Source organism: Physella acuta, unplaced genomic scaffold (genome assembly GCF_028476545.2).
Source record: "Physella acuta isolate Inbredline_101_S28 unplaced genomic scaffold, ASM2847654v3 ptg000680l, whole genome shotgun sequence".
NCBI classification, from domain to species: Eukaryota; Metazoa; Mollusca; class Gastropoda; family Physidae; genus Physella; species Physella acuta.
Genome location: NW_026732199.1, coordinates 135,775 through 160,201, shown reverse-complemented (window position 1 = coordinate 160,201; position 24,427 = coordinate 135,775). Strand labels below are relative to the sequence as shown.

Genomic DNA, 24,427 nt, shown 5'->3' with positions numbered 1-24,427 from the left:
TATCCCCGGCTACGCTACTGGATGTTATTTAACGTTGTTTGACAACGCAGGGGTGGGCAGGGGAAAATGATATTTTTTCTATTTTTAATACACCTTTAATATTTGATCGCTGTGTGTAATACAGGGAGTAGTAGCTGGAAAGCTAGACTTAAAATATTTTGTCAATCGCTTTAAGATAAATATTGGAAATACAGCCAAATGTTAGTTGAGTGGTTAGAATGTGAGAATAATTATGAACATATAGCCTCATCAGGAAGGGGAAAAACTTGTTCCATTTCCGTTGTGACATGCGCAGTATCGTATTTATTAAAAAGTGTCGATGGAAAATAGAACTTCTGCATATCCCAGTACGGTACATAACATAGACTAGACGGAACAAGGTAGATTTTAGCATAGTTCATTGAGGTAAGCTTTTAGATTTCTCAATAGCTTATCAAGTTCGGCGTAATGTTACACTAGAAATATTAGTTTTTATTGCTATATTATTTAGTAGGCCCTATTAAATATGAATATTAGACTTAACTTAAGACTCCAGAAAATAGTAAAATGCCGAAATTGTGGAAAAAAGGGGGGAGGGGTTGGGTATGGACCGTCAACATCAAGTTTTAGTCTGTTTTAGGCCCTGCCCTAGGCCTATTTATCATTTTTAATTTTTAAGTATTGAAATATGGCGTAAGGCAATAATATTAATCCGGCATATTGTTAATATTTTAAAATGCGTAGGCCTAGAGATCACATTGAAATAGATAGAGTCTGATAGAGTTAGAGAGAACCATTGAAAATTGAAGTGAAGTTTAGTCAAGTTTAGTGTAGTAGTGTAGTGTAGTGTAGAGTTACATAGAGTACTACTGTAGCCAGTGAGTAGAGTCTAGTCTACTCACAGTACTCTTACTCACTCTGTGACTCTACTCTAGCTGCCTAGCAAGAGTAAAACTAGAGTTGTAAAATGTAGGCCTATGCATTAATTATAATAATTAATCATTATTCTATTAGGTAATTGTTGAGTGTTGAATATTTATTCACGAAAATAATTTTTTGTAAGGCCACTGCTAGATCTAGATTTCTATTCTAAATCTAAGTAGGCCTAAATTACTAGACTGGGCCTAGTCAAGTTGATTTTAATAATTTAGTCTTGACTTAGGCTTAGGCCTATGGCCTATACTATTTCTAGATCTAGCTAGATCTACTATTTATTTTCTAGTTAGACCATCTAGATTATAGAATTAGAATCATTAGGTTCTACTTAGAATCTAATAGAATCTAATTGTTAATTCTCATGTAGATCTATGTCTATGCAATGTTTTTTTTAACGAAGTGACTACTCGGAAGAAGATTTTTTCCCCAACGTCTCCACTTAGTCTGCAAAAGATAGCTCTGCGCATGCGCAGTGACCTAAGGTTAGGGATAGGATTAGGGCTTAGGGTTGGTGTTAGGGTTCTGTGGTTGTAAACACACGAATGCGCAGTACCATCGAAAACATCGCCGCGATGGCAAGTCGTAGTTTCTCTCCATTGCGCATGCATATCTTTTTCCGGCTAGCATCGGCCTTTTATTAAAGGCCTACTACTACTACTACTTACTTAGTTAGATTCTAGATCCTACAATAGACCTAGATCTACTTCTAATACTTACTTTTACAATTATACCTAGGCCTATATCTAGTAGATCTATTTTGTTATTATTGACTTTGTCTATTTAAATTATTTAGGCCTAATAGTCCTGTTTATTATTTAGGCCTAATAGTCCTATTTATTATTTAAGCATAATCTTCTCTTGTTTGACAAGTCTTAGAGATATGCCATTAGGTGGCCTAAGGCCTAGATTGTATCAAATTTCTTCTTCTGTCCCATAGTCTGGTACTCTACTATACTAAACCAAGCGTATGTGGACAAATGCTTCGCCACTTTCTTTCTTCTGATTGTATTCCTCTGTTTGACTCTCTATTCTACCAACCTAAGAATAAGTGCCTCTCCCATTGTCAAACCTGTTTCCTTAATTTGTCTTTGTTAAGTTAAAAAAAATAGGTCAAAATATCTTCCCAATAAAATTGCTATGTTACAATTTATTGCATTTTCATAGACTATAGACTAGATCTACATGATTATACATTTCTTGTCTGAAGACTATAAAATCACACAAAATTCAGATAACTATGGATTTGAATTAAGATCTACACTTCAGCGTTATTATTAAATTTGCTGATTTGAAATATGAGACATTACACATTATAATGCAATTAGAGACCTAGGTTATTCTAATTTCATATCCACATATAAAATGGCTATATTGTTTAATTTAATATTTCCAAATGTATAAATATATATAGCATAAAGATTAGTATTTCATTTCAAGGGAATGGTTCAGTTATTGTCAAATATCTATATCTAATTTTATACCTTCCTTAATTGGCCTTAATGCAGGTGGTAGTCATCATATCTTAAGAAACATTGTTATTGTTGGCAAAAGGATCCCTGTCACATGTAAATGCATTTTATGTAAGCTAGACAAAATTGTAAGTTGGATAGTGTTTCTTGCTCCTAATAAAATATGAACCAAATAGCGTAACATATTATATTTTATAATAATTCTTTAAACAAAAATTGCATCAGCATGCTATTCATACATCAATAATTGTATGGGTTCTATTTGCTATATTGCCAGTAGTTTATTGACATTATTGCTAGCTACTTCTAATCTAAGGCAAGTTTAAATCATTAAGTTAAAGGGCTTACCCAAAATAATTGTTGTTTTTCTTGCCATATCTAGTAAAGAATTTTATGTCAATTTTTTTATACATTAAGTGGAAATAGTTAGCCTTACCTAGATCTATATAATCTATATGGCAGGAAACAGATTAGTACCGCAAAATGCATATTCGGTCTTCGCCGTTCATAAACTTTCTAACCAGACATCGTTCGGGGATTTTGTTTATACTGATAAATAGAGCAAGGTTTTTACAAGCTTCGTTAGCAACATTTTTGTGGAATTCGTTTTTTATGACATTTTGTGCCGCGGCGAAGGATGCGAAGTATGCAAATCTAGACGGAATGGATCTACTTGGAAAGTACGTGTACTGCACTAATGAGGTAAGAAATAATATTTTGTAAAAATAACTATTATTTTTTTATGGATTTTTCATTAGAAATGATTGCTGTAAATTATGAAAGTAAAAAAAAAGTATATTTGAATGCGTTTTTTACTTTAATTTGAACAAAATGACTGCCGAAAATTACGACACATCGGCGTCGCTGAAAGCGGGAATTTCAGTTAATTTTTTACGGATATAAAATTGTATTTTTTTACTCCGAAGCATGTATTTAAATAACAGTTAAGTTAAATCTATTTAATTCTGTAAAATATAATTATTATTTTGCCGTAGATACTTTTTTTTATATTTTTAATGATTTTCTGTCGCGGAAAATCGGTATTCGCACCATGCACGCACACGTAGTAAAACTAGACTTATCTTTAAAACACGAGAATCTTGAGTACACTGCGAATAACAAAGTTTTTAAATTTTAGTTTACTTTTGACTTTAAGCCATTTGTTTTAAATCGAAATTAATTGATAATGTAATTATTTCAAAGTAAAAATTTTCCGTCGCAAATTGGGTTCTAACCTTCGCCACTGAACCAGCCTACGCACGACATTCGCGCGAGTCTGTTTCTTCGCAATAGTCTTGTATAGTGTCGAGGGCTAATTCTAAAAAGAATCGAGTCCTTACTATTAACTAATCTAATGTTTATTAAAATTAGGTACAATTGTTGGAACGCATGAGAAATAACAAATTAATATTTCTTTAAATCTATAGCCAAAAGAAAGTAGAACTTTATAACTCTGTAAATTATGAATCGAGTGACGGCTGTCGTGAAAACGGGAGCCATTTTACTCTTTTTTTTAGGTTGACCTACTTTTATTATATAATTTTAAAATTCATCGATTTGATAAGCAGCTGAGTAGCTGACTACGCATGCGATATGGCTGGCACGTTTTGGGATAGGGATCGAGTACACCATAGAATTTTTTTTCTTAGAACTATGCGTATTTTTTTTTTAAATCAAAAGATACTTACATATCAGTTGTTGATTTCAATTTCATTATAGATCTAATCACTAACTTCAGTTTTTAAAAGTGATTTTGCTTCTAGAACTAGCGTATTTTCAAAATTACGTAGATTCTAAATCTAGATCTATTCACTTACTATTTGACAACCGTGTCAGTAAAATGAGGTCACCGCTTCCAGATTCTTAGGTTTTAATTATGTTTGTCATTTTGATCTATTATAAGTAGCATTAAAACAACTGCATCTATTATCAACATTGTTTTTATATGCCAGTTCTAATTATACATTCTGTTCATTACCAATTCTAATGAAATCGTATCAGGCCCTAACACCCTGTTCACCTACACTGACACTACACTTGAATGACGCCACAGACAGTCGTAACTTTAAATTAATGTTCAAAGTACTAAACAATTATAATTAGCCATGTAAATGCTGCAACTATATTAAAAATTGGCATATAGACATATTTTATTAATTATGTTTTTTATATAGACCTTCTATATTTAACTCTGTTATTTTTTTCTTCCCCAGAGTGTTTCTAAAAGCCAGAATTTTAAAGGGGAGGGCGGTCGTTTTTTTTCTCAAGAATAATTATAGAAATAAGCTATAAACTGGTATATTTTGTAAAGTTTGACATAATTACAAATAAATGTATGCCTAAGTGACATTTCTGTGTAATTATATCGTTAATTTTGTGAATTTCGTGGATTTTTGGACCTCACTACATTTAGATGTAAAAAAAATCTCAGTTGAGTGAGTGTGGTTAATCTACATTTTGAACGTGATGTAAATGTCTAGTGCTATTAATTTTTATATTTTTGAATTCCTCGATTGTTAAGCAACAAAATTGATATATAATATGTCAATATTTGTTACTTTGAAAATTGGCGAAAATCGACCCTAAAAGTAGATGCTTGAGGGTTGAATCTGTTTCCTGCCCTATATATAATTCTCTGCTTGGAGACATTAGAAACAAGCTTCAAGCAAGCCTAGCAGTCCACTCTCTTCCTCTCTATCACTACCACCCACACCCCCCACATGGTCTGGTGAGCTGTGGTTCGCGCTAAATGTTTACAATTGTAGAGCCGGGTTTAGTGATGGCTATTAGGGGCAGATAATTAAGTTTGAAACGATTTTAAACTTAGAGGAGGTAACTAAGAGGGGGCTGCTTTCACGGGGGGGGGGGGGGGTATAGGGTAGGGGTTGGAGGAGGGGAGGTTAGTGTTTTAAAGCAAATATTTTCAGTGGCAGCATTGGTACTGTTGAATTCACAAATTATGAATTACTGAAAAGTAGAAAATAAAACAACTAAAGCGGGTCGGCTCGTTACATTATATTATTTATATGGCCTATATTGCAGACATTTTGTTTAAATATGTTACTGATACTAATTATTTATATTAATAACCCAAATTTTTGTAGATGAAAGTGAGTAACTAAAGTGGATACAGTTTTGCTTGTCTTCCAATTTGCTTTTAAAAACCTACATTTGTTTGTCTTATAAATATGAAAAAATTGCCAGCAGCATTTCTCTCTCTCTCTCCACCCCACATCCTCCACTTGTGTTTTTAGTGAAGTGCAGAGGCGTAGCGACCCCTCCCGGCGCCCGGGGCGAACTTTCAGTTTGGCGCCCCCCCTATATATATATATATATATATATATATATATATATATATATATATATATATATGCGTGTGTGTTTGTGTGTGCGACAATCTGGAAAAAAATTAACAATTACGCTTATTGTCGTTCACTAAAACGTCACTGGACGCCAATCAAATTCCCCTTAAGATGCCGAAACGAATAAATAGTAGAAAATCAAATGAGCTTAGAACAGTGGGCTCCATCGAACCCGAGAGGTTCGGTAATTCAGTCTCAGGGTTTCCGCGGAGGTCAAGACACACACCCGACTCATTTGATTCACGATCGGATTATGTTATTGTGGACGATACACAACTATTAATAAGGAGGGTTCGGTGATTTCGCATATGAAACTGGTGGGGTTCGGTACTCCAAAAAGTTAAGCACCAATGCTTTAGAGTGTATTTTGTAGAAGGTGCAAGCCTTATTTGGTCTACTTTTGGTCGTGTCTTTAGAACAATTTCGATAACAATAGGCCAATATTGCAATTTTGAATTATCAGTTATGTTGAACAAAGTAATAATCAGTAGAATATACTAATTTTCTTCTCTCTTAAAATTTTGGCAAAGAGTGTCGCTTCCCATCCACCCGCTCCGACAGTCTGCTATTTTACTGATCGGATAGCGATACAAGAATCCGTTATATTTTTTTTTTCTTTAATGCAGTGATCCAGGCAAGATGTAATGCAATCAAGTAAAAGTATCTGATCTCTCACGATCAAGCTGAGAGAATCGTAAGAATCGTACAAAGAACTAGTCGCGTTGTTACTTAGCAAAAGTGTGTAGTGAAATCGTACATTAAGTGTTAATACAATTGGTTTCTTTTCTAAGTGTTAAAAGAGTTATCTAGTAACCGATCCAGTACAAATCCTGAGATTTTTGTTAGTGAAAAAGAGCCCCACCATTTTGGACAAAAATGGTAGAGCGGATTTTAAACGTCACTAACTCATTTTTATGTTACACAATCGTAAAATACGCTTTAGTTCAATTGGTTTCTTTTCTGACTGATATCGGTTATTTATTCCTTAATCCGGTGTGAATTTTTCCGATTTTAGTCTTCGAAAAAGTGCCCCCCCCTGCCCCATCTAGGAAAGCTGGAAAGCGGTTTTTCCAGTCACTGTTTCTTAAAGATAAAGTTTTACAGTTACACAATCAAGGTGGAAAACAGTTAAATCAGTATGCTAAGTCTCTCAGCCGTTAAATTTCTTTACTTTGACTGTTTATAACTCAAAACTGCAGCTTGAAATGAGCTTTTAATTTTTTTTCTACCCCTTTTGGCGCCCCCCCTAGGGTCGGCGCCCGGGGCGGCCGCCCTCCCCGCCCTCCCCTAGCTACGCCTCTGGTGAAGTGTATTGTCTAAAAGTATTAGGAGTCCATATAAACGTTTTTATTCTTCTATAGCTTCTTCCCTGTTCTTCATTATCTAACCAACTCCAGGGTACTCATTGCTATTTTTACAGACAAATTGACAGGCATGCAAGTTAGTTCTTGTAGGTTTTATTAAATACTAGGTGACTGGCTGATGTTTTTACTAAACTCATTGTGTTAAAATTATTGTTGTGTGTTGAAACTATTTTCTCATTAATTTTTGTTCTTCATACTGTTGGACATTTTGTTTCCAAAACTTTATATCAACGGAGAGGAACCTCATTTAAAAAAAGGTAGGTTAGGGGCACACAATGCCAGAGTCGTTCAATAGTCAGCTGGGATCATTATGTTACACCATTTCTCCTATTGCAATAGTTCCAAAAGTCGCCACACTCGTCACCATGATTGATTTTATTTTCGATTCTTTACATCACACTGGCGAAATTGTGGTACAATCAAAAGGTTTTCACGCACGACAAGCATAGATTGGTACTGTACTGTGATCTGATATAATCAAATATAACTTAGATGGCAGCTATTTGAACTATGTTACCATCTACAGTTAGTTGTTACTAGGCTTGCCCTGTACTATCGGCAACCTACATTAAAATTTCTTGTTGAACTTTTCTCACTGGTCACCCATTTCATATAGCCAAGCAGTCCGAGGCCACAGAACATGACACACTTCCATTTTATTATCTGGTCTAATTTAACCGTATTTTACTAGTGCCATTATGCACAGTTTAAGGCCTGAAGTCAGAGGCGTAGCGACCCTTCCCGGTTTGGGACAAATTTCGATTTGCACCCCCTTCAAACTTTCGATTTGCACCACCCTCAAACTTTCGATTTGCACCCCCCAACTTTCAATTTACTTTTCCAACTCATTTTGACATATGTCCCCCCCCCCCCCCCGACCCCCCACTCGCTACACTACTGCCTGAAGTAGGCGGTACAGCATCCGTACACCCCCACTGTACACTCCATCTCTGTTGGTGCTTTGTAAAAGCGTTAGACAGCCCAGCAATGTAAAAGATAATTTCCCATCTGTTGATTGAACTACTTGAAACGATTCCAATCTGTATTCAAACACATCTTTGAACTGCGTTATTGGGCAGTGGTTTTCAATGGACGGGACCACACCAAACAACTGTCGACATGCATTTCCCCAGCTGTGTGTGTCAGGTTACTTGGTATAAACCTGGGGCTACTGGGTGACACATTGTTTGAAGTGGTAGCCCACTCAGAATAGATACAATGATAATTGGGCAATCAGTGTATATGAGTGGCAGCTTAACGTTCTCATTCAATACATTCACGTAAATAGTCTGAGCAATAGGCGGTGAGTGCTGCAGGTAACGCCCACACGCGACGTGCTCTCATATATGTGTTTCACTCACCCATCAGACAATTTCTGCCGTTTGAACGTTCAATAAGTGTACTTGTCTTTCTTGTCTGTGATACCACCCCATCATAGTACAAACACATTGTGACCTGGAGTTTAGAACATGCATTTGAACAATAGGAAGACGTACACGAGGAAGGTTAAAGAAGGTGGGGCTTGGCAAAGGCTAATAGTGCACTAAAAATAGAACCACATAGCGTGAGTGTTAGATTGTGTGCTAGAAAGTGAAAGAATTCCCAATTGTTTGTTCTATTGTCATCTAACCACCGATGTCATCCGCCATATCTTGGTGTCCCGGTACTAGCACCCGTCTTATGTGTGTCAGCTGTCAACATTACATCGGCATGATGGCTTCTGTTTGCCTCTACATCTACATTTGTTTACTGACATCTTCAAGGTGGAGGCCTCCAACACTTGCGGTATACTTGGATGGAAAGTGACTCAAATCAACATAGCTTGGTTAGTTAATCTTATGACTGATTGCAATCATTCGTTACATAGACCAACCTACTCATTAGCTGGCCCTGAAGGTTCTAGAATAGCCTTGGAATCTACTGCCATTAAGATCTGTCCTCTGTTCCCCATTGGCTGCCACGTTTGACTGTGTGAGATGATAGGGTGACAATCACGCCAAGCTGTACTTGAATGTTATCTATGTGGACGAGTTTTTGTGGGGATTTAAACGAGGTTTCAAAAAGCTTGTGTCAATGTTTCCTCTAAGCTGGGATGAGATTGTATCAATGCAAACACTGGCTTGACTTGTTGGATAACAGGGGACTTGTTGTACTACGGCTCAGTATGTCGGGCAGTTGTACTGGGGTTTGCATATATAAAACATATGTTCATGTATAAACACGTATTGGGTTTGTATAGGGCATCTAGGCATGTATATTGTATTTGATTAATTTTTAAACTTGAACATTTTGTATAAGCTTTTAATTAATGTAATAACTTGAATTATTTCTATAATCTATAGTATAAGCATACTTATGTGGTGAGTGTTTATGTGGACGTCAACCAGTTTCAGTTAGAGCTATAAATAGCATGGCTTGAGGCAGGGTGAAAGGTTGATTAAAACTGAGGATTGCCCTGGTTACTTACATAGTGTCATGTGTATCGAGGACTTGGTACACCGACAGTCCTCGCGTGTTCTTTGACCTTATTTACGTCAAACAATTCTGTCCTTTACATACTGGCCTTGTGTAAATAGAGCTAAGATAAGAGGGCTTTAAAAAATGTTTCTTGTATTCTTGTTTGTTTTCGTGAGTATATATAGAATCGTCAACCCACATTTCAGACTAGATAATTTTTTTTTTGTTTATTTTAGAGATTGATTGTCATGAAGTAAGAGACTGCCGCCAACTACTGTATTGGACACATTTCGCTGGCTCTATGTGTCACCTCTCACCAGAACACGACTCGAGCCTAAAGAACGGCTTCCTGCAAATGAACTAACTACGTGAAGCGTATTTGTGTTTAGATAGTGACCTGTGCTGGTTTGACGTTGCCGCGGGGCCATGAGTACGGAGAATCACCTGAAGACGATAAGCTGTTGACTTGTACCTTTGGCATCAGTTGATGCGTTTGTTTTGGCCGGTTCCAGCGGACATCTGAGAAGCACGCCGAGAACGACGACGTTTCAACTACTAGAACTAGTGGGGAATGCTCACATTCCACTGACCTGTGACCCTGTTTTTATTCACTTCTTTCAACACTCGGTAAGTAGAAAATGTGGTTTTTGTCGGACTGTTGGAAGAATTTAGTTCAATTGATATAGCACTCTATAATTTATCCCCCCCCCTCCCCCCTTGTTGTCTATTAGTTATACCCGTTGTGATATACTAAAACTATAATAATTAAGATGGTTTTGTTGTTAATGACTTTTTGTGTAATGGCTATCGGGTGATACTTACTGTACGGATGTGTGACTGTGTTTAAAAAAAAACAACTTAAAAATGTCCACTAGTCGTTATTTTTTATCTTTTTTTTCTAAGGATCAAAAGTTTTAGTTTTTGAAAAAAAAACAAGAAGTAAAAAGATACTTTCTTTTTATATTGGTAAACGCCTTTTATTTTAATTGTTTCGAATTGGGACACGAGTCACGTGATGGAAACTGTCACACTTCTCCAAACATAGCTCACCACTTAATTAAAACCGTGAATAATTTCTCCTTTGTGTATTCCCACTTATTGAAATCTAAATTTAGACATTTAACCGTATCCCAGCCTTGCCATTAGCATCAGTCAATCAGATATGGAACAGTTCCACTGCCCCGTCTGTCTAGTGGTCAATCTCATCATATGGATGACCAGTGTGTCGGGGGAATCGCTCACTGTAAAGCCACCAATCCAGACCCAATATATCTGTGTGCTAGGGGAATATTGTACTGTTAAATTAGGTCTTCTGGCCCGCATAGTCCACCACCCTGTCAGTTAGCTGACTGTATTACAGCGGTTTTCAAACTGAGGGATGTAAATCGGTAAATGCGTATATTAAAAATATTTTTTTCTTGCCGGATGCACAATTAAACTTGATGAAATGACGTGTGTACTGTAACAGCTGTACCGACATCGGAGGTTTTTGTTTTGGGTTTAAAATTTACATACCCTAGGCGGTTACAATAATATATAGTCGGCATGGTTTTATTAATAAATATTAACATTTATGTACAACATTAAGTTTTATGGGATGAAAAGAATTTTACCATTTTCAAGAGAGACGCAGTAACAAAAATTTTGGAAACGGCTGAAATGTTGTGTGTTTAAAACCTATATCACTTTGATGAAGATGACTTCCTTATACAACTTAAAGGGGTTAAATACCAATATCACAAAGTTTGTATAAAGGACATACATACCCATCTCAAGCATAGCTACATCAATAATGGTTCATTGTTGCCTCAAGGGTAAGGCTCTCCGCCATCTTGTCAATTTATTGTAAACACTCTATCGCATTCACCATTGTGCAGCTGTTTTAGACTAGTTCTTTTGTGATGCAATCTTCAAAAGTAAAGTTACAGAGACAATCGTTTTGTTTGTACGTATCTCCTTTTAAAACTGCCTATATTCACGCCCTATAAATGTGAACCTGTTGGGACAATTTTGTGAAGCCTTCAGCTGATTCTTTCCCACACTCGATAGAAGAACGCTTGGCATTCATTGGCTTGAGAAATCATCCCCGGACACTGTTCAGTCAATACCTTCAGCTTTCATTATGTCGTCGTGAACAACTTGATTCTTTATCCGACACATACACAATATATGGTCGAACAGAATATAAGTCATACTGGGACTTCACATTATAATCATTGAATAAGATGATTTAAAAATGATGTCTTAGAAGGTCATGGTAGGTAAGTTTTTTTAAAGTTGTGTTTTGGTTGAGAGAAGTGTAGCTGTACCAGGGTGTCAATGTAGGTGTGTGAATTATGCGTTTTACTAGCGAGAATTGTAGCTGTTGCAGTGTGGAATGATGGGTTTATGTTACCAGAAGTGCTGTAAATAGAAAAAAATACGTTATAAAGTAAAATACCATTTCGAACCCGAATGTGTATGGGGCAGTTGAAATAAGTTCACTAGTTGCAGTGAATCTGCGTGTCCCATAGGACTGGTAACTGGAAGTTTCGAGTTCCAATCCCGGGTTCTTGTCCGTAGAATGTCCCTGAGTCCACCCAGCTCTAACGGGTAGGCCTACCTGACTCGCGTTAGTTAGGGAAGGTAAGGGCGGCTGGTCATAGTGCTGACCACACCATCCCTTTCTAGATGCCGAGAGATGTGTTTAGTTGACATCATTATGTAGCAGCAACGCGGGGCTGTAACACGTGACAGATTACCATGAACCGCCTACAGCTAACAGGGGTAATTTCACGCTTGACCAGACATGAACGTGCGTCATGCGGTATGAATCCCGTGCTATTTCATTAAGAAAGTTTAATCCACTCCCACCTCCCCCCCCCCTTTCAGATGTAATCGTTCTTGATGAAAAATACTATCTTTATGAGCATCTTTTAGGGTGCAGTTTTTTTTTTTGCCTTGAGATAATTTAGCTACTACCGTCTGTTGAAATAATGCACAGTCACGAAATGCACACAGTTTTAAAACAAACTTTAAGTAAGGATTAATTTCCAGAGGTAGATCATGACCTTTGTACGTAGTCGGGTCGTTATTTGTATTGGTGAGAGGAGGGTGGATACCAAGTTATCTCTTGTGTTATCTAACATGGCTGGTCGTTGTTTGAAGATAACATTTTAGTAACACCTGCACCCAACTGATGGACTCTAGCTCTATACCATCTGACATCACTCGCTTAACATCGTATTAATTATACACTTGTTGATACTGGTCAAGTTTATTACCTCACTTTATTTTTCTTTTTAATTAAAATAATTACACATTCAGGCATATATTTATAATTAACGTACGTAAATAAGCTTGTTGTAATGCGTTTTTGGTGAATAAGCTTGTTGTTATACGTTTTTTTTTTTGGGTACATAAATAGCCGACAAAAGCGCTGAAATAGCTGAAATAATGAGAGCAAATGCACTTGAAATGACATTTGTTCTGGAGGAGAAATTTCTGTTACGCTCCATTTAACACAAGCACACCGTGTTACATGATATTGAAATGTTTGTGAAAACCCTCATAAAGTGGAGGGACGTTAGCCTCTAACTTTATAACTTAGAGTATGACCTTTACTTAAGCGAGGTATCCTTGCTGCATGCATGCTGTACATTTCCACAAATGTTCATTTCTTACGATATGGTACACACATACAAACAGAAGTTATTTGAACAGCAAAAAAACCTTGCCCCCAGAAAGTAGTGTAGATAAACTGAGTACTGAGGCCTGTTTGTTTAAGGTCAAGCCACCACTTTGATTAGGTAACTTGTTTATAAAGGAATGCAGGCGCATCAGCTACTATTGACGTAGGTATGTGTCTTGTCAGTACATTACTTTGTCGTTAGGGTTAGAAACGTTATCAATGTAAAAATGTTAACGTGCTGAAGTGGTTTTATCAGCTCTTCAAATGTAGGTGTAGCTACTAATTTGAATGTATTAGCCTTATCTAGCTGGTAATAGCTGGCCAAGACTCGCCGCCAAGTGTCTCCTTATCTAGATATTGAAAGAAAAACAAGAGATAGATAACTTGTGACTTGGGTGTACTGACGTACCTGGCCTCCATAAACTCGGGAGGCCGACTGTTTCCTACCGTTGGTCGGGTGTTTGGGGTCCTACCGTTGGTCGGGTGTTTGGGGTCCTACCGTTGGTCGGGTGTTTGGGGTCCTACCGTTGGTCGGGTGTTTGGGGTCCTACCGTTGGTCGGGTGTTTGGGGTCCTACCGTTGGTCGGGTGTTTGGGGTCCTACCGTTGGTCGGGTGTTTGGGGTCCTACCGTTGGTCGGGTGTTTGGGGTCCTACCGTTGGTCGGGTGTTTGGGGTCCTACCGTTGGTCGGGTGTTTGGGGTCCTACCGTTGGTCGGGTGTTTGGGGTCCTACCGTTGGTCGGGTGTTTGGGGTCCTACCGTTGGTCGGGTGTTTGGGGTCCTACCGTTGGTCGGGTGTTTGGGGTCCTACCGTTGGTCGGGTGTTTGGGGTCCTACCGTTGGTCGGGTGTTTGGAGTCCTACCGTTGGTCGGGTGTTTGGGGTCCTACCGTTGGTCGGGTGTTTGGGGTCCTGCCGTTGGTCGGGTGTAAAGGGGTCCTACCGTTGGTCGGGTGTTTGGGGTCCTACCGTTGGTCGGGTGTTTGGGGTCCTACCGTTGGTCGGGTGTAAAGGGGTCCTACCGTTGGTCGGGTGTTTGGGGTCCTACCGTTGGTCGGGTGTTTGGGGTCCTACCGTTGGTCGGGTGTTTGGGGTCCTACCGTTGGTCGGGTGTTTGGGGTCCTACCGTTGGTCGGGTGTTTGGGGTCCTACCGTTGGTCGGGTGTTTGGGGTCCTACCGTTGGTCGGGTGTAAAGGGGTCCTACCGTTGGTCGGGTGTTTGGGGTCCTACCGTTGGTCGGGTGTAAAGGGGTCCTACCGTTGGTCGGGTGTAAAGGGGTCCTACCGTTGGTAGGGTGTTTGGGGTCCTACCGTTGGTCGGGTGTAAAGGGGTCCTACCGTTGGTCGGGTGTTTGGGGTCCTACCGTTGGTCGGGTGTAAAGGGGTCCTACCGTTGGTCGGGTGTTTGGGGTCCTACCGTTGGTCGGGTGTAAAGGGGTCCTACCGTTGGTCGGGTGTAAAGGGGTCCTACCGTTGGTAGGGTGTTTGGGGTCCTACCGTTGGTCGGGTGTAAAGGGGTCCTACCGTTGGTCGGGTGTAAAGGGGTCCTACCGTTGGTCGGGTGTAAAGGGGTCCTACCGTTGGTCGGGTGTAAAGGGGTCCTACCGTTGGTAGGGTGTTTGGGGTCCTACCGTTGGTCGGGTGTTTGGGGTCCTACCGTTGGTCGGGTGTAAAGGGGTCCTACCGTTGGTCGGGTGTAAAGGGGTCCTACCGTTGGTAGGGTGTTTGGGGTCCTACCGTTGGTCGGGTGTAAAGGGGTCCTACCGTTGGTCGGGTGTAAAGGGGTCCTACCGTTGGTCGGGTGTAAAGGGGTCCTACCGTTGGTCGGGTGTAAAGGGGTCCTACCGTTGGTAGGGTGTTTGGGGTCCTACCGTTGGTCGGGTGTAAAGGGGTCCTACCGTTGGTAGGGTGTTTGGGGTCCTACCGTTGGTCGGGTGTAAAGGGGTCCTACCGTTGCTCGGGTGTAAAGGGGTCCTACCGTTGGTAGGGTGTTTGGGGTCCTACTGTTGGTCGGGTGTAAAGGGGTCCTACCGTTGGTAGGGTGTTTGGGGTCCTACCGTTGACCCTCTGGTCGGGTGTTTGGGGTCCTACCGTTGGTCGGGTGTTTGGGGTCCTACCGTTGGTCGGGTGTTTGGGGTCCTACCGTTGGTCGGGTGTTTGGGGTCCTACCGTTGGTCGGGTGTTTGCGGTCCTACCGTTGGTCGGGTGTTTGCGGTCCTACCGTTGACCCTCTGGTCGGGTTTTTGGGGTCCTACAGTTGACCCTCTGGTCGGGTTTTTGGGGTCCTACAGTTGACCCTCTGGTCGGGTGTTTCCTACAGTTGACCCTCTGGTCGGGTGTTTCCTACAGTTGACCCTCTTGTCGGGTGTTTCCTACAGTTGACCCTCTGGTCGGGTGTTTCCTACAGTTGACCCTCTGGTCGGGTGTTTCCTACAGTTGACCCTCTGGTCGGGTTTTTGGGGTCCTACAGTTGACCCTCTGTTCGGGTGTTTGCAGTCCTACCGTTGACCCTCTGGTCGGGTGTTTCCTACAGTTGACACTCTGGTCGGGTGTTTCCTACCGTTGAGCCTCTGGTCGGGTGTTTCCTACCGTTGAGCCTCTGGTCGGGTGTTTCCTACAGTTGACCCTCTGGTCGGGTGTTTCCTACAGTTGACCCTCTGGTCGGGTGTTTCCTACAGTTGACCCTCTGGTCGGGGGTTTCCTACAGTTGACCCTCTGGTCGGGTGTTTCCTACAGTTGACCCTCTGGTCGGGTGTTTCCTACAGTTGACCCTCTGGTCGGGTGTTTCCTACAGTTGACCCTCTGGCCGGGTGTTTCCTACAGTTGACCCTCTGGTCGGGTGTTTCCTACAGTTGACCCTCTGGTCGGGTGTTTCCTACAGTTGACCCTCTGGTCGGGTGTTTCCTACAGTTGACCCTCTGGTCGGGTGTTTCCTACAGTTGACCCTCTGGTCGGGTGTTTCCTACAGTTGACCCTCTGGTCGGGTGTTTCCTACAGTTGACCCTCTGGTCGGGTTTTTGGGGTCCTACAGTTGACCCTCTGTTCGGGTTTTTGGGGTCCTACAGTTGACTCTCTGTTCGGGTGTTTGCAGTCCTACCGTTGACCCTCTGGTCGGGTGTTTCCTACAGTTGACCCTCTGGTCGGGTGTTTCCTACCGTTGAGCCTCTGGTCGGGTGTTTCCTACCGTTGACCCTCTGGTCGGGTGTTTCCTACCGTTGACCCTCTGGTCGGGTGTTTCCTACCGTTGACCCTCTGGTCGGGTGTTTCCTACCGTTGAGCCTCTGGTCGGGTGTTTCCTACAGTTGACCCTCTGGTCGGGTGTTTCCTACAGTTGACCCTCTGGTCGGGTTTTTGGGGTCCTACAGTTGACCCTCTGTTTGGGTTTTTGGGGTCCTACAGTTGACTCTCTGTTCGGGTGTTTGCAGTCCTACCGTTGACCCTCTGGTCGGGTGTTTCCTACAGTTGACCCTCTGGTCGGGTGTTTCCTACCGTTGAGCCTCTGGTCGGGTGTTTCCTACCGTTGAGCCTCTGGTCGGGTGTTTCCTACAGTTGACCCTCTGGTCGGGTGTTTCCTACAGTTGACCCTCTGGTCGGGTGTTTCCTACAGTTGACCCTCTGGTCGGGGGTTTCCTACAGTTGACCCTCTGGTCGGGTGTTTCCTACAGTTGACCCTCTGGTCGGGTGTTTCCTACAGTTGACCCTCTGGTCGGGTGTTTCCTACAGTTGACCCTCTGGCCGGGTGTTTCCTACAGTTGACCCTCTGGTCGGGTGTTTCCTACAGTTGACCCTCTGGTCGGGTGTTTCCTACAGTTGACCCTCTGGTCGGGTGTTTCCTACAGTTGACCCTCTGGTCGGGTGTTTCCTACAGTTGACCCTCTGGTCGGGTGTTTCCTACAGTTGACCCTCTGGTCGGGTGTTTCCTACAGTTGACCCTCTGGTCGGGTTTTTGGGGTCCTACAGTTGACCCTCTGTTCGGGTTTTTGGGGTCCTACAGTTGACTCTCTGTTCGGGTGTTTGCAGTCCTACCGTTGACCCTCTGGTCGGGTGTTTCCTACAGTTGACCCTCTGGTCGGGTGTTTCCTACCGTTGAGCCTCTGGTCGGGTGTTTCCTACCGTTGACCCTCTGGTCGGGTGTTTCCTACCGTTGACCCTCTGGTCGGGTGTTTCCTACCGTTGACCCTCTGGTCGGGTGTTTCCTACCGTTGAGCCTCTGGTCGGGTGTTTCCTACAGTTGACCCTCTGGTCGGGTGTTTCCTACAGTTGACCCTCTGGTCGGGTTTTTGGGGTCCTACAGTTGACCCTCTGTTTGGGTTTTTGGGGTCCTACAGTTGACTCTCTGTTCGGGTGTTTGCAGTCCTACCGTTGACCCTCTGGTCGGGTGTTTCCTACAGTTGACCCTCTGGTCGGGTGTTTCCTACCGTTGAGCCTCTGGTCGGGTGTTTCCTACCGTTGACCCTCTGGTCGGGTGTTTCCTACAGTTGACCCTCTGTTCGGGTTTTTGGGGTCCTACAGTTGACCCTCTGTTCGGGTGTTTGCAGTCCTACCGTTGACCCTCTGGTCGGGTGTTTCCTACCGTTGAGCCTCTGGTCGGGTGTTTCCTACCGTTGACCCTCTGGTCGGGTGTTTCCTACCGTTGACCCTCTGGTCGGGTGTTTCCTACCGTTGAGCCTCTGGTTCGATGCTAGAAGACTCAGCTTAAACTTATTGTGGTGACTCTGGACACCATGCAGCGTTTGCAGCCTTATATATGTTAAAGGCCGCGGTATTCGCTTTCTGACAATGTATTAAGCCAACTCTCTGCCGACTTAAGGTATTGCAAAAACAATTTTTTTTCTTCATCATAACAATTACATTCAGAACAATCACAACACTCACATTATTAAGCTATCTCGTTATGTATCACACAATTATGTATTCTCGTCATTACAAGAATCCAGTGGCGGCACGAGTTGGGGCGGGGGGTGCGTCTGCACCGGTGACACCATATATGGGATGAAATCACGACGAAAAGTTGTAACATCTACTGCCAAATTATGTTTTGTCTAGTTAATACAAGAAATTAGTAGGAAGAGAGGGTTGGCACCAAACCGAAAATGCTTTATTGACCCGACCTAGTAACGCCACTGCATGTGTCAACTAGAATAAACATTACACTTAAGTGTCCATCAAGCTCTCAATCTTTCTTAGGATGGTGTCCCCAGTAACAGTGTATTTGACGTAGACAATTTGTTTAGACATGAACCAGACTTTGTTTCCGCTGTAAACGACATACTTTTAATATGATGTCTGACAGGCGTTACCTTATAACCCCCCCCCCCCCCCCTCTCTGTGACGTCGCTTGCCGGCTACACGCTGTTTTGACGGTTTAACTCGTCATGTGATAACCGAACTCTCACAGACGTTAATTTAAGCGTCGTCTTAGTGGAAAATAAATTAGAAACTATTTAGAGAAAACGTTTATATCTGTTAAAGTTTAAGACGCAAGCTAAATAGCCTAATAAATATTTGTCTTTTACACTATCCAATGGAGCATGGCGTTTAATAGATGGTTATATCTGCTTTAAAAATCTGGCAAAGTTTATTTCCCACCAAAACATTTCTATTGCCATCTTGACAGTGTCTGACTGTAGCCTGTACAAATATCTGTTTTAGTGCGCCCCCCCCCCCCCCACTTGTTTGGACAAGATCTCCATGCGCATGTCAAGTGGAATGTGAATCAACAGGTCACCGTATGTTAATTGGGCTAATCGTATTAGTGAAACCCCACGCGAGCTCAGATGTATTATGTACAGGCATGAACGGCGTCTTAAAATAGACATTTACACCTTTCTTCATCGACATCATAGGTCCTACTTGATCCTTTTGTGTTTACTAAGTGGACATTGAGTTAGATATGAGGCAGGGATCATTGCAGTTGATTTGGTGAAACGTTGTTGGTGCCATACGATCTCTAGTGCAAATATTTGGAGTTGATCTCAGTACAAACGATCCAGATATTGATTCACTACCAGTACTTAGAAGGCTTGTCCCATCTGCTTAATGTCAAGTTTGTACAGTCTAGGTCAAGTCTCATGACCCCGCGTGTGAAATTTGACAGTTGAATGTCACTATGAACCAATGTATGTTTAAACAGAAAACGGAGTGGGGGGGGGGGGGCATAGGGAAACACGCAGGGTTATCATAATTCATTAGTAGTACCATTCACATATTGACGCAATGTGTCACGTATCCTCAGAGAAGGTGAACTTTGTCTGATCACTGTATTGGGTTTTAGAAGATCAATAGTTTTAACATGATGTCGCTCATCTCATCATGTTGATAAACTTGTTACAAAGGTTGGCAAAATGCTGTCATCTACTAAACATTTAACTGTGTGACTTAACACTTTCTAGAATGAGTGACTTGACACTTCTAGATTGTGTGACTAGACACTTCTAGATTATGTGACTATGTTGGGCGGATTAGTTTATCAGGTAAAGTTTCTATCGGTAGATGTGAAGTCTAAAGGTGAAAGCTGTCCGCCATTACAATGTCCTTGGTTCAATAATGATCTGTGAATAGCACGTATTGATCTGATTCTCCCTTCACACACAGTGGGAACATTGATAAGCTGTTTGACTTAAGGGCGTCACATATTGTCTTCTGCACTCGTGCATGTATTGATTGCCCGTCTATAAAGTTAATGATTCACGGCGCTTTCTCAGGTTAATGATACACGGACCTGAGGTTAATGATACACGGACCTTCCTCAGGTTAATGATACACGGACCTGAGGTTAATGATACACGGATCTGAGGTTAATGATACACGGACCTTCCTAAGGTTAATGATACACGGACCTTCCTCAGGTTAATGATACACGGATCTGAGGTTAATGATACACGGACCTTCCTAAGGTTAATGATACACGGACCTTCCTCAGGTTAATGATACACGGACCTTCCTCAGGTTAATGATACCCGGACCTTCCTCAGGTTAATGATACCCGGACCTTCCTCAGGTTAATGATACACGGACCTTCCTCAGGTTAATGATACACGGACCTTCCTTAGGTTAATGATACACGGACCTCAGGTTAATGATACCCGGACCTTCCTCAGGTTAATGATACACGGACCTTCCTCAGGTTAATGATACCCGGACCTTCCTCAGGTTAATGAAACACGGACCTTTCTCAGGTTAATGATACACGGACCTTTCTCAGGTTAATGATACACGGACCTTCCTCAGGTTAATGATACACGGACCTTCCTCAGGTTAATGAAACACGGACCTTTCTCAGGTTAATGATACACGGACCTTTCTCAGGTTAATGATACACGGACCTTCCTCAGGTTAATGATACACTGACGCCTCTGTTTAATGAGATGCTAACATCCTTGAGGATCATATACACTAACGACCTACCCCAGGCTAATGCTCTCGCTACACTGAACCCAGTCCTAGGCTAATTGTGACCATGACATTACAAACGAGAAATAGCCGAGTCATCATTTTCTGTCTTACTCCAGGTAAACCTGTCCACTACAGCGTCATACAGGTCAGTGAGTCCTGTATCTAGCAGGTGTTGGCCAATAGTCCAGGCTGGTTATGATGGATGTCCAGCATGGAATGTGTCCACTACCTTATCCAGAGGCTGGTCATGATGGATGTCCAGCGCGGAATGTGTCCACTACCTTATCAAGAGGCTGGTTATGATGGATGTCCAGCATGGAATGTGTCCACTACCTTATCAAGAGGCTGGTTATGATGGATGTCCAGCACTGAATGTGTCCACTACCTTATCAAGAGACTGGTCATGATGGATGTCCAGCGCGGAATGTGTCCACTACCTTATCAAGAGGCTGGTTATGATGGATGTCCAGCGCGGAATGTGTCCACTACCTTATCAAGAGGCTGGTTATGATGGATGTCCAGCGCGGAATGTGTCCACTACCTTATCACTACCTTATGATAGATGTTTCCCACATGTCAACACCTGAATTCTTTGTTTACCACACCAAGCACATTCTTCCCAGCTCGTCGTTATCCGTCCATCAGCACCTTCCATTACTGCACTAGCATCGTTGCCACCTATGATATCTTGAAAGTATTTAAAAAAGTAATTGAAGAATGTATCGACTAGAATGTAGTAGATGCTGACAGCTTGTCCTTGACATACCTGTGACGCCCATTTAGTGTACAACGTGCCACCGAGGCCATCCTATTAGACCTGTCATCTCGACAAAAGGCTCAAGCCGAGTAAATAGCAACTAACGCAAGAAAAGGCACACGTTTTTTTTAAATTACCATCACAAATATTTTTCCCCGCTCTCTCTAAACAAAGGATGGTCAGATTTGTTTTGACAAGTTGTAAAAAAAAAAAGTTCCAAAAGAATGTGTTGTTCGAGGGATACTTTGTTAAAAAAAAATGGTGGTTATTACCTCTTGACTGATGACGTTTGTGTAATTATCATATAAATTTGTATTAAGGTATTTTCCCATTACGTTTCACATTACTAGAGATCCGATATCATATGTCTAGATGAATTAACGTCTACATAATACACACTTAATTGCATAATAGCCTAAGTTGGCTTCATTACAATTACAAGCATATTATGTTAATTACATTACTTATATCGTTGATGATCCCTAAATAATACACAATCTGATAATCCCTGGATGTTTATCAAACCTGATAATCCCTAGGTGTTTACACCAAACTTGATAATCCCTAAATGTTTAGCATACCCTATGTACATGATAACTGTTCGGCATTACATAGGGAGTGTGTTTAAAATTATTTAACATCTACCTATGTTAATATTACAATCTAGCATAGAATATTAATACAGCGAAATACAACAAACTAAATATATTTGCCATCATTAGTACAAGTGCAAGTAAGGAGTTTTGTTGTGGAGACGTTGCGCCAACTAGCTCGTGGACCCAAACAGGAAGTGTGATGTTTGCCATCAAACACGACGCCGTGACGTCACTACTGTTTTCTTGTCAATTTTTTTTGGAAATACCCAGTCACTGGTTGTAATCTGGCCATTCTAGAACTGTTGTAATCTGACCATTTTGGTACTGTTGTCCTCTGACCATTCTAGCACTGTTGTAATTTGATCCTTCTGTAATCCCACAGCACTGTTGTTCAGGTTCAGGGCTTGTCTTATAAACATTCTAACTCTTATGAACTTTGTTTCTGTTAAAAACAATTCCCTTGATAGTTATGTAAGTACAGAATATTGAAATGAGTTATTATTAACCGTTATATCATTCACGTAACATGTGTACACAGTTTGCATTGTTGCCTGTTTGGACTAATAATATTGCATTGTTGCCTGCTCGGCTTGCATTGTGGCTGTCACCCTTATAATCTCACAGTGTGGCTGTCACCCTTATAATCTTACACAGTGGCTGTCACCCTTATAATCTTACATTGTGGCTGTCACCCTTATAATGTCACAGGGTAACTGTCACCCTTATAATCTTATAATGTAACTGTCACCCTTCTAATCTCACAGGGTGACTGTCACCCTTATAATCTTACAGGGTGACTGTCACCCTTATAATCTTACATTGTGGCTGTCACCCTTATAATCTCAGTGTGACTGTCACCCTTATAATCTTACACAGTGGCTGTCACCCTTATAATCTTACATTGTGGCTGTCACCCTTATAATCTCACAGTGGCTGTCACCCTTATAATCTTACATTGTGGCTGTCACCCTTATAATCTTACACAGTGGCTGTCACCATTATAATCTTACATTGTGGCTGTCACCCTTATAATCTTACACAGTGGCTGTCACCCTTATAATCTTACACAGTGGCTGTCACCCTTATAATCTTACACAGTGGCTGTCAACCTTATAATCTTACATTGTGGCTGTCACCCTTATAATCTTACATTGTGGCTGTCACCCTTATAATCTTACATTGTGGCTGTCACCCTTATAATCTTACATTGTGGCTGTCACCCTTATAATCTTACATTGTGGCTGTCACCCTTATAATCTTACATTGTGGCTGTCACCCTTATAATCTTACATTGTGGCTGTCACCCTTATAATCTTACATTGTGGCTGTCACCCTTATAATCTTACACAGTGGCTGTCACCCTTATAATCTTACATTGTGGCTGTCACCCTTATAATCTTACACAGTGGCTGTCACCCTTATAATCTTACACAGTGGCTGTCACCCTTATAATCTTACAGTGTGGCTGTCACCCTTATAATCTCACAGTGTGGCTGTCACTCTTATAATTTTATAATTTAGCTGTCACCCCTATAATGTCACAGTGTGACTGTCACCCTTATAATCTCACACTGTGGCTGTCACCCTTATAATCTCACAGGGTAACTGTCACCCTTATAATCTTATAATGTAACTGTCACCCTTCTAATCTCACAGGGTGACTGTCACCCTTATAATCTTACAGGGTGACTGTCACCCTTATAATCTTACAGGGTGGCTGTCACCCTTATAATCTTACATTGTGGCTGTCACCCTTATAATCTTACAGGGTGACTGTCACCCTTATAATCTTACAGGGTGACTGTCACCCTTATAATCTTACATTGTGGCTGTCACCCTTATAATCTCAGTGTGACTGTCACCCTTATAATCTTACACAGTGGCTGTCACCCTTATAATCTTACATTGTGGCTGTCACCCTTATAATCTCACAGTGGCTGTCACCCTTATAATCTTACATTGTGGCTGTCACCCTTATAATCTTACACAGTGGCTGTCACCATTATAATCTTACATTGTGGCTGTCACCCTTATAATCTTACACAGTGGCTGTCACCCTTATAATCTTACACAGTGGCTGTCACCCTTATAATCTTACACAGTGGCTGTCAACCTTATAATCTTACATTGTGGCTGTCACCCTTATAATCTTACATTGTGGCTGTCACCCCTATAATGTCACAGTGTGACTGTCACCCTTATAATCTTACATTGTGGCTGTCACCCTTATAATCTCACAGTGTGGCTGTCACTCTTATAATTTTATAATTTAGCTGTCACCCCTATAATGTCACAGTGTGACTGTCACCCTTATAATCTCACACTGTGGCTGTCACCCTTATAATGTCACAGGGTAACTGTCACCCTTATAATCTTATAATGTAACTGTCACCCTTCTAATCTCACAGGGTGACTGTCACCCTTATAATCTTACAGGGTGACT

General features: G+C 41.4%; 1 protein-coding gene across 3 annotated transcripts in view; it reads left to right on the top strand.

Moving 5' to 3' along the window:
* Window positions 1–311: 311 nt before the first annotated feature.
* The window catches only part of LOC131949257 (anion exchange protein 3), a 70,600-nt gene continuing 46,484 nt past the window's right edge, over window positions 312–24,427 (top strand). For all 3 annotated transcript variants that reach the window (XM_059311072.1, XM_059311071.1, XM_059311069.1), the window contains exons 1-2: window positions 312–405; window positions 9,804–10,194. The gene's annotated coding sequence lies outside the window, so the exon portion shown is untranslated. The remainder of the gene's footprint in view (window positions 406–9,803; window positions 10,195–24,427) is intronic.